Genomic DNA, 6,885 nt, shown 5'->3' on the forward strand with positions numbered 1-6,885 from the left:
TTTTAACAGTAAAAAACGTTTTTAGGGGAACTTTGATTAAGAAAGGTTTAGAGAGAATTTGGAGTTAATCAAAATTACTAATTTGGATTTATGAAGGGGTATTTATAGATTTTCTGAAAATTATGACAGTTGGGGACACGCTCGGTATTTTGGAAAAGTTTAATTAAATGTTAATGACATTTTAATGCTTTGAAAAAATTCCAATTCGAGAGATTCGGTCAACAATATTAAAGGTTCAATCGACCATATTGACAAGTTGGGTCGACCATGGCATTTTTAAACTGAGGTTCTGGTAGACCATATCAAGGCGATTTTGAACCCTCCGAGGTTCGGTCGACCAGGGCATGTTCGGTTGACCAAATTTTGACGTTTGATCGATCAAATCAAATTTCAATAAAGAGTTCGGTCGACCAAGGCATTGGGAATTCCCTACGTGTCAATTCAGTCGACCATACAGTTCAAGTTCATTTTTAAAATGGTCGACCGAATAGTCAACAAGCTGACTCTTAGAGGGTCGGTCGACCAAAAGTTTATATGAATTCAGGTTCGATTGACCGAGCATATTAAAATTGTGCATTTAAGTATAAATTTTTATTCAAAGTCACCCCTGTTGGCATAATTATAACTTTTAAGTTATAGGGGGCTTTTCATGTGATGTTTAAGGACCTACTGATTACACATCTAAATTGCGTAATTAGGTATTTTAATTCATGCATTAAGGATTATATTTTTAATTAAATGCCTAATTATTCTTGATATTTTAGCATTGTGTTATATTTATAATATTTGGGTTTTATTGAGCAATTTATGAATTTTTTGTATTTTTTTATTGTAGGGCAATTATTGGAAGCTAAAAACTAACCGTACTTCTTATTCTAGGCGTAACTTTCTCGTTCAAGCTCCGATTGAGATGATTCAAAATGCTATGGAAAACCAAGAAAAAGCTCTAGAACTTTTGTGTTTGAAATATTAGGAGTTACAAGTTGTAGGAAGGTCTAAATTGGGTTTGTACGTATGGAAACAAAAAAAAAAAAAGAAACAAGAAAACAAAATAAAAAAATAAAGTGGGTCGGGTCTTGATGTGACCCGGCCATGCAAATTAAGAAGGAACCATATGTGTGTGCATGTGTGTGTGTGTGTGTGTTTGCTGGCAATAGGCACTGGTTGAGGGGGAGGGAATTGAAAACGAAAAGAAAAGGAAGGCTAGGAGGGTGTGCTAGCAAGAGGCAAAAGAAAAAGAAAAAAAAAAAAAAAAAAGAAAGCTAGTGGGAGTAGGGATTATTGAGAGGGCGGCTAGGGTTTTGGAGGGGAGTTTGCTTGCTATTCAATGGAGAGCCTCTACTCCACAGCTACTGCTTTTTGCATGGAGACCCGAGCCTCCAACTCAACTCATGGCCCACCATTTCCATTGCTCTCTCTCTCTCTCTCTCTCTCTCTCTCTCTCTCTCTCTTTCCTTGTGTTATTTTAATGTTGTTACAGTTGTTTTTTTTTTTCTAATCTTTTAGCTCATTTCCATTTCAAGCTGGGATTAACCTTTGTTTAAGAGAACTTGTTTAGATTACGCACTATTCATTAGATTAACGCTTATTTCATCTCTCTTTCTTTTCACTTTAAATACATGCGTAGAATATTTAAGTGGTTAGATTCAATTTATTTCCCTTGTAGTTGTTGGATTTAAACACTGTTGGATTATTTATGTCATTAAATTTAGTTTATTTGTTTTATTTCAAGGTCATTTTAAGAGTTGATACTTGTTGGAAATTCTTATTCTTGTGTTTTCTGTTATTATATTGAAATTAAGTATTTGATTGGGAGTTATTGTTTACCTTGTAGGAGTTAATAATTGTTGGACAATTTCTTTATTAGTTTAAATTTAGTCATTTCTATTTAGGCAATATTTGAGTATTTCTATTGTTGGATTTAGTTTATTTATTTAGTCTAATTTTATTTATAGTTTAGCTTAATTTATTTTCATTTAGTTGAGTCATTGTTAGGTTCGGTATATTCATTACTCTTAGGTCTTTGTCGAGTCTGATTTTAGTTATCCTTTTTTTGTTATTTGAATGTTTAATTGGTGATTTGTTTGGGTTGTTTTATGCGTGTTAGGTTCATAGTTTAAATCTTGTGTCATTTTAATTCCATACAAATTCTCAAAAAACCCAAGCTTTTGAATCTGAACTATGTTTAGTGCATTGTTTCCTTATTTTCTTTTCCTATTTCCCACCAGTTTAAAACTAATATGCATTCCTCGTGGAGACGATCTAGCCTGTTTGGGCTAATTATTACATGATGTAGCTTCTATACTTAGGATAGCCCTAGTGCTACACATTTTCATAAGTGAGTCAAGTTTTTGGCGCCGTTGCCGGGGAATGTTAGTTTTAGTTTTAAACTGAAGTTTTTCCCGTTATTTTAATTTTTATCATGAAAAAGAAAAAAAAAAAAAAGAGAAAAAAAAAAGAAAAAAAATAGTTTTGAAGAAAATATAGCTGCACCTGCACAACACAATCGTATGGATTTTTTGCAGCCTACATGCACCACTGCACCATCTTACCCTATTTTATCTGATAACGCACTTAATTTCATGACTCAGTGTGGGAGGACGTCATTGATACCCTAGTTCTATGGGATGGAATCCAAGTGTCCTTATGGACACTTAACCGAGTTTGAGTTAACTTGCAATATTTTTTTTCCTAGTGCTAAAACTGATGAATTTACTAGACTTCGTTTATTTACTTCCCCATTAAAGGATAGAGCGAAGATGTGGTTTACTTCTTTGATGCCTCATTCTGTCCCTAATTGGGCTGATGTGGAATGTGAATTTCTGCATTAATTTTTTCCCTCCCAAAGAACTCAATTTTTGCAAGAACAGATCAGTCAACTCAAGTATGCACCCCCTTATCAATCATCATATCATCAGGCTGTCTTTCAGCATCAGTATCAGTCACAATAGATCTCTCAAAGTTATGCATATCAAGGATTTCAATCGAATGTAGCACCTACTTTACTGGAGAAGTCTCTTGAGGATACACTTCAGCAATATATGCAGATCGTAAAAAAATTGTGGGGCACCATTAATAAGATAAGAACAATGTTGAATATCTTAAAAAAAAAAAAAAAAAAGGGAATTTTTCGTAGAACCTCAGCCTAATCCTCAAGAATACCAGAAGCAACAACAACAAATATATAATGTTTCTCTTGAGACAGTGGAGGTGATTATTACTTCGAGAATTGGAAGAGAAGTTTCCCAACCTGAGATACTCATCGACAAACAAACAGTTGTCCTGACACTTGAAGTTACAACTGATAAAGATGAAGTCAAAGAAAAATCAGAGGAAGCATGCCCAAAAGTGAAGAAGTTAGTTAATGAGGAGGCTGAGACTAATAAGGATTACCAACCTGTAATACCTTATTCTCAGAGATTGGCAGCCGTGGAACCGTCTCTCCCGACTGGAGTAAATGTCAAGGAGTGCAATGCTGAAAAAAATCTCTGCAGTGGTAAGGTGATTGATACACTAGATAGGGAGGATGAGCAAAATGGTGAGAGCTTGAATTTCAAGAAACCAAGTAAAAATTCTAATGTTAATGTTTCTGAAAAACCGAAGGTAATTGTTCCGACAATTTTTCTTCAGAGACTGGTTCTTAAAGAATTGAATTTTATGGAAAATATACTGAATAAGGATCCTTTGTTATTAAAACAAGGAAGCCGACCTACACATGTTTTGTCTAGTACCTTAGAACGCATTGACTTATTTGAGGCTAACTCTCGTGCAGGTAACAAGATTGATTCATTGTGGCGACTCAAATTTGGAGACTCGCCGATTCAATTTATAGACCTACCCCTACCAGATGAAATTCCTCCCGAGCCTTCACCAGACATACCGTGATGTTTTTCTTTCTCTTTTTTTTTTTCATTTTATTTTATTTTGCCTTATTTTAGTTTATTAGCAAGTACATTTTCCTTTAGTTTTAGTTTTTCTTTTCCCTTACAGCTCTGCCTAGGTACTCTTCTACTTCCCTTATTATCATTATTTTGCTTCTCCTTTCAAACATTAAGGACCATGCTATATTTTAGTTGGGAAGGGGGGGGGGGAGCATTTGTATATGATATTGTGCGCAATTGTGTGCTTCCCTATGATAGAGTTGCAATGTGAAAATTGCATGTGATGTTTGCATATTAGTTAGGTCCGCCTTTTGAAAAATACTGGTATTGAGCTTAAAGCATGCTAAATTTCTTATTTGTAAACGTTACGTGCCAAATTTTTTTCTTTCTCTTTTTAAGGATATGGAACATGTAGGATGTAGTGCAATCAAAGTTTCAATAGAAAAAAAAAAAAGCTTTATCCATTTTATTTAGTTGTAACCAAGAGAAGGATGTTGAAAGTCTTGTTACACACACTACACAGGTTAGAAGACTTAAAAAGACTACCTTAGATTGTTTCTGGTTTATATGCACTTTAATTGTTTGAGACTCTAATAAACCATATCCTAATGGCTTAAAAAAAAAAAGTTTGAAGCAAATGGAAACAAGAAACAAGCCAGGGATCAGTTGCAAAAAAAAAATAATAATAATAATAATAATAATAATAAAATAAAATAAAAAGGAATCAAAAAGAGGGGAAAAATTTTGTATTGGAAACGGCTACCTATTATCGGGGTCCTAACTAAACAAAAAGTTGGTACCTTGTAGTAGCGTGACCTACTACCGAGGTCCTAACTAATAAAGAAAGTGGGTGTCTTTTAAAGTGTAATAGTGTGAAAGCCACCAATATAATGGTTTTGAATAAGAGTAAGATCGTGCGGTTGTCTCAAATTAATTGGAGTGTTTCAAACCGTTAATGTTTGCTAGTGGTCAATCTTGGAATTCTGATCCTCTCTTATACACGTGACTTTGTTACACTCCATTATTTTAGTTGTTTTACTAAATGACGTATAAATTTTTCAGTTGAGAAGTAACTTGGGTTAATCTGTGTCTTGTGTTCCAAAACTCATTAAGCATATTTCATGACATGTAATCTTCATAAGTATGGAAATTTTAGTTGTTATTCCCCTAGTTTGAATGCATTCACGTTATTTGGTAGGGACTAGCAAAACGTTAGTTGGGGCTGTGATTACGCCTCTAAATTGCGTAATTAGGTGTTTTAATTCATGTATTAAGGATTATATTTTTAATTAAATGCTTAATTATTCTTGATTTTTTAACATTGTGCTCTATTTATAATATTTGGGTTTTATTGAGTAATTTATGATTTTTTGGTATTTTTTTTATTGCAGGGCAATTATTGGAAACTAAAAACCGACCATACTTTGTATTATAGGCGTAACTTTCTCATTCAAGCTCCGATAGAGACGATTCAAAATGCTATGGAAATCCGAGAAAGAGCTCTAAAACTTTGGTGTTTGGAATTTTGAGAGTTACAGACTATAGGAAGGTCAAAATTGGGTTTATACATAGGGAAACAAAAAAAAAAGAAACAAGAAACAAGAAAACAAAATATAAAAAAAATAAAGTGGGACGGGTCTTGATGTTACCCAGCAATGCAAATTAAGAAGGAACCATGTGTGTGTGTGTGTTTTCTAGCAGTAGGCACTGGCTGAGGGGGAGGAAATTGAAAAAGAAAACAAAAGGAAGGCTAGAAGGGTGTGCTGGCAAGAGGAAAAAGAAAAACAAAAAAAAGAAAAGGAAAGCTAGTGGGAGTAGGGACTATTGAGATGGCAGCTAGGGTTTTGGAGGGGAGTTTGCTTGCTATTTGTTGGAGAGCCTTTGTGCCACTACTGTTGCATTGTGCATGAAGACTCGAGCCTCCAGCTCAACTCACGGCCGGCCATTTCCATTGCTCTCTCTCTCTCTCTCTCTCTCTCTCTCTCTCTCTCTCTCTCTCTCTCTCTCTCTCTCTCTCTCTCTCTCCTTGTGTTATTTTAATGTTGCTATAATTAATTTTTTTGCTAAGCTTTTAGCTCATTTCCATTTCAAGCTGGGATTAACCTTTTTTTAAGAGAACTTGTTTTGATTATGCACTATTCATTAGATTAATGCTTGTTTACTTTCTCTTTCTCTTCACTTTAAATACTTGCATAGAATATTTAAGTGGTTAGATTCAGTTTATTTCCCTTGTAGTTGTTGGATTTAAACACTATTGGATTATTTATATCATTAAGTTTAGTTCATTTGTTTTATTTCAAGGTCATTGTAAGAGGTTATACTTGTTGGACATTCTTATTCTTGTGTTTGTTGTTATTATATTGAAGTTAAGTATTTGATTGGGAGTTATTGTTTACCTTGTAGGAGTTAATACTTGTTGGACAATTTCTCTATTAGTTTAAATTTAGTCATTTCTATTTAGGCAATATTTGATTCTTTCTATTGTTGGATTTAGTTTATTTATTTAGTCTAATTTTATTTATAATTTAGCTTAATTTATTTTCATTTAGTTGAGTCATTGTTAGGTTCGGTATATTCATTACTCTTAGGTCTTTGTCGAGTCTGATTTTAGTTATCCTTGTTTTGTTACTTGAATGTTTAATTGGTGAGTTATTTTGTTGGTTTTATGCATGTTAGGTTCATAGTTTAAGTCTTGCATCATTTTTATTCTATCACAAATTCTCCAAAAACCCAAGATTTTGAATATGAACTATGTTCAGTGCATTGTTTCCTTATTTTCATTTCCTATTTTGCCCTAGTTTAAAACTAATATGCATTCCCTATGAAGACGATCTGGCCTATTTGGGCTAATTATTGCACGACGTAACTCCTATATTTGGTATAGCCCTAGTACTACTCGTTTTCAGAAGTGAGTCAAGTTTTTGGCACCATTGCCGAGGAATGTTAGTTTTAGTTTCAAACTAGTGTTTTTCTCATTGCTTTAATTTTTCTCATGAAAAAAAAA

Source organism: Malania oleifera, chromosome 5 (genome assembly GCF_029873635.1).
Source record: "Malania oleifera isolate guangnan ecotype guangnan chromosome 5, ASM2987363v1, whole genome shotgun sequence".
In the NCBI taxonomy this organism is placed as follows: domain Eukaryota; kingdom Viridiplantae; phylum Streptophyta; class Magnoliopsida; order Santalales; family Ximeniaceae; genus Malania; species Malania oleifera.